Source organism: Rutidosis leptorrhynchoides, chromosome 4, assembly GCF_046630445.1.
Source record: "Rutidosis leptorrhynchoides isolate AG116_Rl617_1_P2 chromosome 4, CSIRO_AGI_Rlap_v1, whole genome shotgun sequence".
Lineage (NCBI taxonomy): Eukaryota > Viridiplantae > Streptophyta > Magnoliopsida > Asterales > Asteraceae > Rutidosis > Rutidosis leptorrhynchoides.
This window is the reverse complement of record NC_092336.1, coordinates 320631818-320646279: the sequence shown is the minus strand read 5'-3', so window position 1 is coordinate 320646279 and position 14462 is coordinate 320631818.

The window sequence follows — 14462 nt, the reverse complement described above, 5'->3', positions numbered from 1 at the left end:
CGGAAATTTCCGACTAAATTTAAACTTTATCTTTATATTATTCTGACACGATAAGCAATGTTTGTTAAGTTAAGTCTCAAGGATTTTAAACTATGTTTATACATTCATTTAAACCTCGACCAAATTCCAATGATTCACGAACCATTAAATGAACATATATGAATATGTATGTATATGTGTATATGTTATAAATTGAAAATGTCAACAAAGTATTTAGACGTATAATGCTTTATATGAACGTATTTGTTTCAATATGATTATCGACGAAATTAAAAAAAATATATTAAATGATTGAATTATCAGAAACATTGAATTATGATTACAAGTCTATGTTGAGAGGTCCACTATGATTTGAGAAAATCTATTCCTCTTAACGATATTCGGAATAATTTGTAAAGCTATTTATAAATAAAAATAAAAAGTGTCATTTACGAAAGTTAGACAAAAGCTAGTGGAGAATTGGTTTCCATAATATTCTATTAATCTATTTTCAAACGTACAAAAACGTTTTCAGTTTAAAAAGAACTTTATTATTAAAACGTATATAACTTTTATAAATATCTAGAATCACTTTTGACAACTCATTACTTAACCATCATAATAAATATAACGATATTTATATTTTATTTCATTAAATATATATAACGATTTAAATTAATATTATATATATTTATACGCGCATTATACATACATAGTTTTTATACTTTTACTATACTTTAACTTTACCTTTACTTTACTTTTACTTTAATAATTCATACATTAATAATTCACTTTAATAATTCATACTTTAATAATTCACTTTAATAATTCATACTTTAATAATTCACTTTAACAATTCATACTTTAATAATTCACTTTAATAATTCATACTTTAATAATTCAATTTAATAATTCAAAAATCTATTATAAATAGAATTCAATAGGTTTCATTATTTCATAGAAACTTGAAAATATATTTCTCTAAACTCTCTTAATCGATTATATATATATATATATATATATATATATATATATATATATATATATATATATATATATATATATATATATATTTGCTCTGTATTAATTCAAGATATTATTAGTATACATAAAATATTATGACGGAGTGATGTCCGAGTGATTTCAAAATAGTTTTTTGAATGAGTCAAAGCTAAGGAAATTATGGGTTATAGCTATGGAGGTGATGGGTATGGTTCATGGGTATGCTCGTGAGGTCAATCTAGTGTTTATCATCTCCGTTGCGTCTACGTACTTTCCTGCAATATTGAATCTCAATATTGATACGTTCGTGAATCTGAGGCCAACCTTGCACTTGTTAAATGACGTTATATGTATTTTTACTACGAAATACAGTATGGTGAGTTCCATTTGCTCCCTTTTATATATATTTTTGGGACCGAGAAATAATGCGCTGTTTTTATAAATGTTTTACGAAATAGGCACAAGTATTAAAACTAATTCTACGGGGTTTAAACCAGAAATATACCCTTAGCTTGGTAACATTAAACTACTTGTCTATGTACGGTAGGCGCGAATCCTAAAGATAGATCTATTGGGCCTGACAAACCCCATCCTGACTATGGGATGCTTTAGTACTTCGAGGTTATTTTAAACACACCTGATCTGGTGTATTTCAGAGGGTAAAACATGAACGTTAAGGCTTGTTACTGGGTGCCTACAACTTATAGAATACTTTTATACACTTGCGAGTGTACATATATTTATAAACAGAAATCTTGTGGTCTATTAATATATTGAAATGATTGTTATGATAAACCTATGAACTCACCAACCTTTTGGTTGACACTTTAAAGCATGTTTATTCTCAGGTATTGAAGAAATCTTTCGTTGTGCATTAGTTCATTTTAAGGATATTACTTGGAGTCATTCATGGCATATTTTGAAAGACGTTGCATTCGAGTCATTGAGTTCATCAAGATTATTATTATGTCAATTATAGTTGGATGTATTATGAAATGGTGTGCATGCCGTCAACTTTCGTTGTAAAGAAAGTTTGTCTTTTAAAAACGAATGCAATGTTTGTAAAATGTATCATATAGAGGTCAAATACCTCGTGATGTAATCAACTATTGTGAATCGTTTATAATGTATATGAACGGGCCCTTTCAGTTGGTATCAGAGCGGTGGTCTTAGCGAACCAGGTCTGCATTAGTGTGTCTAACTGATAGTCGTTAGGATGCATTAGTGAGCCTGGACTTCGACCGTGTCTGCATGTCAAAAGTTTTGCTTATCATTTTTGTCGAAAATTGCCTGCTTATCATTCTTAGTCTAGACACGTCTTACTGCATTGATTGCATGAATAGTGTATAGATAAAATTCATATCTTTGCGTATCTGCTAATCCATATCTTAGCGTATCTGTTACTGTAAACTTTGCCCGACATATCCCGTAAATTCCTCCGTAATCTACGAAATCTTTTGCACTATATATATATATATATATATATATATAGATATTCTATGTAATTAGAATACCACCCGATAGCCGAAAAATCATTTCATATCAAAAAATCCTTTATTCAATCGAACGAAATGGAATTCGTCATTAGTTCAAGTCCCTCGAATTCCAATATGGAATCCCACTCAAGCTCCGAAAGCAGTGTGACCGGAATGGATCAACCAATTAGCCATCATCTATTCTGGATGAATTAGGGATTGGTTCGTAGCCTCCTCAATAATTGGAGACAAGAAGAAGGTGATCCCTTCCATCCACCACATTGCCCTCTTGGCGATGAACCTGAAGCACTTACCGGCGAACCGGTCCGAAACACCATTTTCTCTCTCATTTTCAGAGTATCTCGTCACGATTATATACTATATCAAATTCTAGATTTTATTTATCCGCTCGTCCGAACCGACAATCACCCCGGTGTAATAGAAGAAGTCAACGAGCTTCACGCTCGAGTAGTGGCTTTAGAGAATATGGTGCAAGGGTTACAAACACCAACAGCAGCACTAGCAGCATAACCAATACCACCATCAGCAACACCAACAGTACCATCACCACCACCAACAATAACATCCGCATCCCACACTTCAACATCACAACCTATATCCCACGAGTACCAATGACATACACTCTATAGATACCAAGGAATACCAACAACAACAAACGATGAAGTATTGATTCATAACTTCATTGGAGAAACATTTTGCGACGATTATGTAGTCTCTAAAGTCTTAGAGATTATCTATTCTTGCCCTAACCATAAATTAGATGAGTGAACCCAAATGATAGAAGGAAGAGTAGAAACCTTGACAAGAATGATGTGTGGTTTACAAGCTAGATTTGATTTACCAACAGCATCAACAGTACCTAGAACATCACCAGTACAGTCAGTGCCATCAGCGTTGTCAGAATCAGCAGCACCTATAACATCACAAACTCCGTCAGTTCAAGAATCACCGTGGACATCATTAAAAATCAACAACAAGTATGTCATATCAATGAGTTATGAAGTATTAACTCATTTCCACTGAAGGATTTATATGTATATCTTATATATATAAATTTTTAGACCATAATAAATATTTCCGTACTAAGCTATTATGTGTGAATCTTAACTACTCGGTTAATTCATGTTACTAATATGCAATAATGTACGTCCTTCGTCCACAACTTAACCATCATTAACTACAATCTCTGCCTCAATTCAATAAATCCCAATTCATAATAAATCAAATGAATTATTCAAATATAAGTTTGATTTTTCACTTTCATCGTTGATGTACTGAAAACTTTTCAAATAACATTATTCGTACCTTGCGAAATTCACAAGAATTCCACAAACACCAACAAATAACGAAGTATTAATTCATACTTTCAATTTTATTGAATAAATACTCAGTAAAAGTTATGTAATTTCTAAAGTCTTTAGGGATTATTCAGTTCTAGTTTCAACCGTAAATCAAATGAGTTTAATTTAATATTAACTCATTAAATCTATGTTACATCTGAAGAAAATATGCACATATATATTTTCATAAAGACTGTAATAAAATTCTGTTGTACAAAATATTAATTGTGAAATTTTTTTTTTAACGGGTAGGTAATACCCGAGAGATATATAAATTCACAATTAATATGTATTTTTCGAATCTGATTAAGCAAATCATCAACTATACTCCCAAAATCTCACAACAATATACATTCTTGTATAGAAATCAAAACAACCATTCTCACCCAAATTTGATTATGCATTCTGATTTTGACAAATCAAAATCCAAGTCATGATTTAACAGAAGACATCACTCTTAGATTCCTACATCTTTTAAAGCTATACTTTGACTTCAAAACTGTGTTAGAATATCATATGTATACTAACGATTACAAACTGTGTTCAAACTCTCCGAAGTTTTCGAAGACACTTCAAACAATGAACAATCGAGATGATGATCCAACCACATATTACCCACATTTATGTACCTAAAAAGCTCTCTAAGCCAAAGTCATAGTTCGACGCGTATCCGTGTCAGACCCTTTGGCATTTATTAGCTAAAATGACTTTTCAATTCCTTTTCAAAGTAGACAGTTTTGTCACAGCTCCAGCAAGTCAACTTTGACTTTTCAGTCAGACTAGTCTTATTATAACCTCGATAGATACGTTGCCCTTTCATCATCGTTACTGGGGACCTTTCATATCTCGCCACCTTAGCAATAAACTTACCAACAACTTCAATTATCTTTGACTTTTCGAAAAATCATTATATTTATTGAAATCACATCATTTACTCATTCACATCTTGTAACGAGAATTGTCATACGAATCATCGGAAAACAGTAACCAGTATTTTGAAATCTCGCAGCATGTCTACGCCAACAGTTATATGTGTACGTAAAACGTCTATCTCCTAGACTTACATACTTTGAATGTGAAGTTCTGAAAAATATTTTGAACTGCAAACTAGTTCTTGAAATGCTGACGAAGCATCAAAAACTATAAATGATCTTAACAGTAAAAAGTTTGATGACAAAAAATAGTAAGGTGGTAAAGCTGAGAAAAAGAGAAGGTTTGGAACTGGAAAACGGATTGAACAGACTATGAAGGAGGCTGTGGACAAATCACAAAGACTAAATATGCTTTCAAAGAATCCAAATGATTCAGTGCCTGCTAAAGTCATTAACGAATACCTTACTCTTTATTCTAAACCTTTACAGACAAATCTTCATCATCATCCATCAATATTAGAAATTCTAAGATATTATCATATCTTTCATTATAAATATCCGCGATATTTCTGAAGATATTTTCACAACTAATCTTATCTGAAGTCATTTATCTCTTTGCGCTATCAGTGTTACATCATATAAAAAAAAACTATTAGTTTCTATATTCTATAAACTTTCGAGTTTAAATTATGAATGTTTTGAAGTAGTGTTGGGAACTGAAGCATGAGTTAGTATAATATAATGACACTTGATCAACGTGATTATATTACAGTAAGTCATGCTGAGTTTCTAATGGGACATGACGATTCACAGACCATGCCGTCATCATGTTCCATGTTACACGACTCTTGTATTCTATTTAATCTCTAAAAATATCAAGAATATATTTTCTTGATGATTCTGTCTTTTCAGGGTATTCTGGTAAATTAACAAATCAAGATCGTGCCATTACCATTTCCTTCTTAGAACATTAACTATGTTCATTCTGAAATTCATATCTGCGAATACTGGACCATTACAAACGTTGCTTAATCGCAAGAAGAAGAAACGAAAGGACAAAACTCCAAAATAGAAATTGGAGTATAAATCGCAGCAAATAGAAGGGAGCATTAACTGTGGATGTCAATGATTATAGAAGACAAAAGCATGGGCTTTGAAATATAAGGGAAGATATAAAACCCAATGATGTTTTAGCAGAGTAGTATATAAAATAGCTTATATTTTTACAGAAAATACTATTAAATACGATACAATTTTACACAAGATATTTATTTATTTATAGAATGGATATACTTAAACCTTGCTACAACACTTATAGGCAGTGTACCTAATCGTACAATAGTGTAGTTTTTAGTAAGTCCGGTTCGTTCCACAGGGAATCTTTTTAAACAAAGCTTAACGTTATATTAGTTTACTTTTATAAAAATACAAATATATATATATATATAAGTAATATTATTATTATAAAGGGGGGGTTTTTACCGTTTAATGACCGGTTTGTCGATTTTAAAACTTTAGTCGCAGTTAAAACCAAATGTAAAATATTAAAAATAAATACAAGACTTAAATTAAAGCATAAAGTAAATAACGATAATGAAATTGCGAATAATAAAAGTGCGATAAAGTAAACTTGCGATAATTAAAAGTGCAATTAAATACAATAACAATAAATAAAAATGCGATAATTAGAAGTGCAATTAAATATAAAATAAAGGAAATTAAATATGAAATAAAAGAATTATGCTTATTTAAACTTCCGTAATCATGATGTTTGACGTGTTGATTTTAGTTTTATGCCCATGGGTTAATTGTCCTTTGTCCTGGATTATTTAATATGTCCATACGGATTTGTCCATAATAGTCCATCAGTCATAAATATAAAGAGCGAAAGCCTTCGTCAAATTATTCTTATTCCCGAAGTCAAATATTCCAACTAATTGGGGATTCGAATTGTAACAAGGTTTTAATACTTTGTTTAGTGAATACACCAGGTTATCGACTGCGTGTAAACCAAGGTTTTACTACTTTGTTAACAATTACACCAATTACCCTTGAATGTAATTCACCCCTGTTTCAACAAGTTTATTAACTATTAATCCAGTTCCGTATCCGGTAAAATGAATAATTATTGGTATTTATAGATATCCCGCCCACCGTACCCAGTCAAGCGTATGTGGTTATATATAAATACGTCAAATTATAAGTTTGTATATTAAATTAACAAGGTATTGTTTAGTTAATATAAAACCCATTAATAGCCCATAGTCTAATTTCCACAAGTGTCGTTCTTTTGTCCAAACCCCAATTATGGTACAAAGCCCAATTACCCAATTTTAGTAATTAGCCCAACATCATGATTACTTCGGATTAAATAAGCATAATAATAACTTAGCTACGACACATTAATATAAAAAGGTTGAACATAACTTACAATGATTAAAAATAGCGTAGCGTTACACGGACAGAATTTCGACTTACACCCTTATAACATTCGCTAACATACCCTTATTATTAGGATTAAAATTAAAATTAAAATTAAAATTAAAATTAAAATATAAATATAAATATATACGATATAGATAGAGAGATGGATGGATTTTTGGTGATTTTTGCGATCAGAATTCGTTTGCTTTTATAGGGATTTTCGACTTTTGGGGCTCCGCGACTCGCGGCATTTTTGCCTTCAAACTCCGCGAGTCGCGGAGTTTGAAATTACAGCTCAGTCCCTTTTGGAGTCTTTCGTGCCGACGGTTTATAATATATATATAATTAATATAATTAATTATATATTATATTATATTTATATACATAGTTAACTTGTAATTTTTAGTCCGTTGCGTCGAGCGTTGAGAGTTGACTCTGGTCCCGGTTCCGGATTTTCGAACGTCCTTGCGTACAATTTTATATTTTGTACTTTGCGTTTTGAATCTTGTACTCTTGTAATTTCGAGACGTTTCTTATCAATAATTGGAACCTCTTTGATTGTCTTTTGTACTTTTGAGCTTTTTGGTCGTTTGCGTCTTCAATTCGTCGAATCTGTCTTTTGTCTTCACCTTTTATTATTTAAACGAATATCAATTTTAAATAGAACAATTGCAACTAAAAGCTTGTCTTTCTTGAGGAATAATGCTATGAAATATATGTTCGTTTTTAGCATTATCAAATATTCCCACACTTGAGCGTTGCTTGTCCTCAAGCAATATCGTCTTGAAATACTAGAATCACTTCTTTATTCTTCACACTTTGTACATCAGTGATTTCTATACGGTGGTATGAACAATGGTAGTAACGATATGGTTTGCAGTCCCACATGACTATAAAAATTTAGATCCATTAAGGAAATTGGATCTTTATGAAAACATTTGATCTTTTGAAAATTAAATCTAGTTTTTACCCTAGATAAGTTTTCCGGGATAACCCTTTACCGGTGTTTGCAAAATATTTTTGTGGGTTTGGTGGGTTTCAGATTTGAAAATTTTAGCTCAAAACTTATGGTTTTGTGTCACCCACTTGCTAACCTTGTATTTGGAAAGCAACACGTCCAGTTTACTTGTCCCGTATATTACTTTTCGGTAAACTACCGTCCGGTTGTAAAGGAAAGCGTTGAACAAGCAACTGTTAAGGCAATGTCCCCTGACATGCTTTTAATTATGGTCTATAACGTGTCGGACGCAATTACTATCTTTGGTAGGAGCAATAGTAAAGCTCACCCTTATGATTTTTTCGATCTGGCACAAGGTCCTGTCTTTAACCATGCTATGCAACCACCGTTCTTACGGTTGACACCCGATTTAGTTCAGGTGACCTAATGAATTCCAGGTGAATTCCTAGGATTTTACGTTCAATGGTAATGAACGCATTGAAAATAGGGTTTTCAGAAAACAAATCGGTTTGTAATTTTGATCAAAATATTTTCTCGTTCAAGCTCGAGTTTAGATATCATTGAATTCCATGAGTTTGTAATTCTCAATCTTTAAGGTCAATCTCAAGGATTGAGTAATATCAGGCTTAAAAGATGATTTTTGATCTTTTAAGGAGATTATCCTTTCTGGGGATCTGATTCATTAGTCTTATCAAGCTAATTTGCATGGTGCCCCCCATTGTACGAGATAAATCCTTCTCATGGTTAGGATAAATCTGACCACTTGGCAACCCTGTTTAATGCTGAGGTCCGTGGATTTCCTGCTGATTTTAGTGATGACTTTTCTAGATTTTTCGTCAACCTACAGCTGGTCTGGACGACAACTTCATGACCTAAATCAAGAAGTGCGTGTCTTTTTCGGAAGACTTTACTTCCTTTTAATGATGGAATTGATTGATCGCGTAGATCCATCTTTTCTTTTCTTTCATCGGGTAAAACAGTTTAGTTTAGTCCAAAGCAAAAGTATTTTCAGTTATTTGTTACAGAAATATGTGATATATGTTTTGAATAACTTGGAGAATTTTCCCACACTTGGCTTTTATTTTCCTTTTTATCGTCCTCTATTCCATTTTAAATGAATTTTAACATTTTGGTTTGTTTCTCAATTTATGTCCTTTCCGAGGTTACAATAATTTCGGTGTTAAAACCTAGTTTTATCGTTCATAAATATGTATAAGCATGATTTTGAGTTCATTTAATTGAAAATTTTGAAAAATTTTACTAGAATTGGGTAGTCAGTATATAAGACTAGGGCTGTTCTTTATTATCAGAGAGCACTAGATTCTAATACAACTACTACTTTACTAGTATTTTTAATGGTAACCAAGTGTTTAAGATAAAAATTTTAAAATGCGAAAGAATTTAACCCCTTCCCACACTTAAGATCTTGCAATGCCCTCATTTGCAAGAAATCAGTAACAATTTAAATTATTGAGGGTGATTTGTGTGAAAATGATTAAATTTTTACCAAAGTTTCCAAATATATTGGCGTTTGTTTGCTGAATGATAAATGGTGCACATCATTTGTTCATTCCGTCTTGTTATTATTTCACATATATTTTGCATCTTGTCGTCAAAATTAGTTGCTTTTGCTGAACTTAATGCCAGTCTTTGAAAATGCGTTGTTTTACCCTGTTGTGTACATAAGATAAACTGCAAACATATATGCATATTTTTGAAGTTTGGTATATTACCCCACATTCAAAAATTATTAAAATCTAGGAATAAAAGTTAGAAAATTATAAAAACTATTACAATATTAACATAAGTATTAAATGTATCTATATTACAAATTACAAAATAAATAAAACTAAGTAGACTAGGGATGATACTGGTACCGATAGGGGTTCCAGGCATAACCATAGGTGCTATAGAATGCTTCGGCAGGGTTATACATAGGATAAGGTGGTTGCATCTCTATAGACCAGGGAGGGAAGATGGGTTTCGGTGTAGGAATATAGTTTCTACCTATATGTTGGCAATGAGCTATGATTTGGTTCTGATGAACTTGCCAATCTTCAAATGCTCTCTGTCTAGCATTTTCGTACTCCTGTGAAGCTATAAACCTTTGCATTTCTTGCATCTAATTTTCCCCTCCTACATTACCTTGCTGTTGGTTTCTCTCAACCTGTGGATGTCTACCATGGTATGGTACTGCGGCGTTATTTCGCCTCTTCAAAACTTTCGCACCATGGTATACATTTAAACCTATAGTATCTCGGGGTTCTGGTTCTTCTACTAATAATCCCCCCGACTTATATCCACACCGAGATATTCACCAATCAAAGTAATAAAAATACCACCTCCTATTATGCTATGCGGTCTCATCCCCCGAACCATAGCTGATAAATAATAACCCACACAATACGGTATACTTACAGCGCTTTGTGGGTCTCGAATACACATATGGTAAAACAAATCCTGTTCATTTACCTTTTCCTTGTTCTTACCCCTTTGTGTAATCGAATTAGCTAAAAACCTATGAATCACTCTTAATTCGGCTCTATCTATATCCAAATAAGAGTAATTTCCCCCTTTGAAACGGTGATGGCTTGTCATTTGACTCCACACACCGTGTGTATCAAAATTTTCATCTATCTTTCTACCGTTTAGTATCAACCCTCAACAATCGGCAGATGCTAACTCCTCAGGCGTATATATACGTAAAGCCTGAGCCATGTCCAGTAAAGACATGTGATGCATCGAACCGCCTAACAAAAATCTAATAAAAGAACGATCGGTTAAACTAGCTACCCGATCATTCAACTCTATACTACACAACAATTCTTCACACCATACTTTATATACAGGTCTACGCATGGTGAATAAACGTACCCAGTCATTAAAAGTAGAATTACCATACCTCTGTACAAGTAATTCCCTAATTGGCCCGGCCAATTCTACAGCTTCTAAGGGTCCCCATTCTATGACCCTCGGTACCTCAACAACCTTAGAATGAAGAGTATGCAAACCCCTTTGATATTTTGGATAATCTATCCAAAGTCTGTCAAATCTCAGGTTCGGGTGCAACTCTTCCAAGTGCATATCCGAAAAGGTCATGACTGGATGAGGTATATCCTGCTTGTAGTAGTTATCCACCTCCTGTTGTTCCGCATTCTCAGCAGGAGCATTGCGGGCTTGGGATGAAGATTCACCCCTTTCAGTCTGCAAAACACATCAAACACAATTTTTGTGCATCCAAATATGCATTAGTGTTAGCAAAATCATCAATCAAAATAATTACAATGACATGATCAATTTATATCAAACTTAAGCTCATTTTCACAGTTTTATCAAATCTACACTTTTTCAAATAAGCATATACGAAAATGTTCGCCAAGTTCATAAGCATTCAACTCAAATAACATGTCAAAATAATCATTACTAGCAATTAAACAAGTCTCAAATGGCATTATCTTTCAAAAATCAAGTTCATGACTTTTTAGACTTGAAAAAGTCCACTTTAATTCTCAAAATCATGTTTAGGCTCAAAGTTTGGATCATTTAACTACCTAAACATGTTACACTACTTAATTTAGCAACAATTCATGACAAAAATCGGCCATAACCTGTTTATATCAAAAAGCCCCAAATTTGCTCAAGAACACAAACCCTAGATTACTCAAAATTTGAAGTTTAAGGCTTCTAATCATGTTAAACAGTATCAATCTAGGTTATACAAGCATAATACATAAACAATTTAAGCCTAATTACACTAAAAAGCATCAAAATCAAATTGGGGAAAAAAATTGCTCAAGAACACTAATTTCGGATTAAATGGTGTTTAGGTGTAGAAATTTACCGTTTTTCTTGAGTAATTCCTTGATAGCATCCTTCTCAACATGATTTTAGTAAAAGATTTGATGATTAACGGTTAAAAATTGTGATTTTGGGGGGTTTTTTTTTCGGGTTTTTCGTGGGTTATTTCGCAGTTATTTTGCTGTATGTTTGAGTTGTGTGTGTTGTCTGAGCAGTTCTTTACGTTTTATTTTTTTTTCTGTATTTCGGTCCCTCCGCGACTCGCGGAGATTTCCCCTTCAAACTCCGCGAGTCGCGGAGTTTGGTAATTTTTTTTTTTTATAATCTTTAACTTATTAAAACAATTAAGTAATTAATTTTAAAATTTTGTTTCCTTTGTTATTTAGGACGAGGTCGTTTCGGATCGATGTCCTAGTCCGTCCTTCGACAAAATTTTAAAATTTGTCTTTTTGTAGCGATTGTTTTAAAAGCTAAGATTTTTGGGTTTTTTTTTTTTTTTTTTTTATGTTTTTGGCATACTTTAATTCAATAAGATTAAAAATAATGATAATAAAAGTTCTCGTCCCTTCCTTGGGTAAAGCAATTTCGGTTCAAAGACCTAGTCTTCAACTTACCACGAATTTTAAAAATCATATTTTTAACTTAATGAGATAAAGTAAATTTTTGTTTTTAAATTCACACAATTTAAATATAAAATTCAAAATTAATATTAAAAATTCACACCAAACCTAAAATTTAAAATGCATAAAATTAAAAATTCATAAAATAAAAAATTCACATCAATCTTAATTTTAGAAATTCATATTATAAATTCACACCAAACTTATATTAATTTTTCAAATATTTACAATTTTAAATATATTGTTTTAACAAAGTTTACAATATTAATTTAAGATTTAAATATTAATTTTAAAAACATGGTAAAAATAAAATTAAAAATCTTTTTGGCTTTTTATCCCACTTTAATCAATCAAATATTATCAAAAATATGCGCCCCTCTTTTCGGTAAAGTAATTTCGGTTCCAAGACCTAATTTAACTCATGACGAATTTTTGAAATATTTTGTGTTGATTGATTAAAGATATTTATACCTTAAGAATAAACGTTAAATTTCGCAGTGATGTAATAAATTTTTGTATGATATCAATAATTTCGGTCGCCAAACCTAATTTTATTCAATACCAATTTAATACTTTTTAGCGAACAAATTAGCGTTTATTATCAAAAGGTTAAAAATAAAAATAAAAACTGTACAGACATACCTGTGAAATAGATTTCTTAGTTATATGATCTATCCCATTCATAAGATAGTCGGTTTAATTGGTTTTCCATGGCTACATAGGCGTAACCTCGAGCATTTAGTGTCTTTTCTTCTAAACATATGAATGGTCCGTCTCTGCATAAAGTAACAAATTCGGTGTTTGAATAGGTTTGATTATTTGAACATTTACCTCCATGTGACCATTTTCCGCATTTGTGACATCTTTCTAGGTGTCGTGCTCTTCTTTTCGCTGCGGATTTTGATTTTCCTTTACCAAATTGTAACTTATTATCTTCGCTTCTGGATTCTTTTCTAACTCCGTCCATTCTTTCTCTGATTACTGATACTATTTCACTCGGTAGTATGTCATTATTTCGTTTAGTGATCAAAGCGTGTAGCATTAGACCATGGTTTAGTTCACAGGCAGTCTTCATTTTGTAAAAACCTAAAATAAATAAAAATTCAGAATGGGGGGAGAAGACTAGTTCTTTAGGGTCTGCTAGGGAAAGACCATTCGGGTTCCATTTTCGAGAACTACACGAAAACAGACAATCTAACTCTAACAGAAATACATAAACCCCTTTGATTCTCCCCACACTTAGTCAGCTGTGGTGTCGAAATTGTGATTAACATTATTTTCAATTGAATCATCAACAACTTGTATATCTTTGACTTTTACTTCAATCCATTTGTTGATTTCCTCCGTAACTTTCACAAATTCAACTAACATTGCCTTTTCTTTTGACGATAAATTGGATATTAATCGGTTATATAACTTAAAGTTTCCTTTAATCTTAGCATCGTGAATCCTTTTATAAAGTTTCTTCGTTGAACTGTTAAAAATGGGTTCATTTAATTTCGTATCAGCAACGGCATTCTTTGTGATTGGATCATCATTAAGTGTTTCTTCATCTTCCCCACACTTATGCATTTTTATTGGTCTAACAGTTTTGGTTTGTGGAGATCTAAACTTTCGGTTCACAAAGGTGATCGATGTATCACCATTCCTAAGTGTTATTCTACCTTCTCTTACATCAATGAATGCCTCGGTGGTTGCTAAAAATGGGCGACCTAGAATTAGAGGAATATCAAGGTTTTCCTCCATATTAATCACTATGAAGTTTCCAACAAAGGTCAAACTGTAGTGACCCGAACTTTTCCATGTTTATATATATTAATTAAGATTGATATTTACATGATTAAATGTTTCCAACATGTTAAGCAATCAAACTTGTTAAGACTTGATTAATTGAAATATGTTTCAGATAGATAATTGACCACCCAAGTTAACCGGTGATTCTCGAATGTTAAAACTTGTAAAAACTATATGAT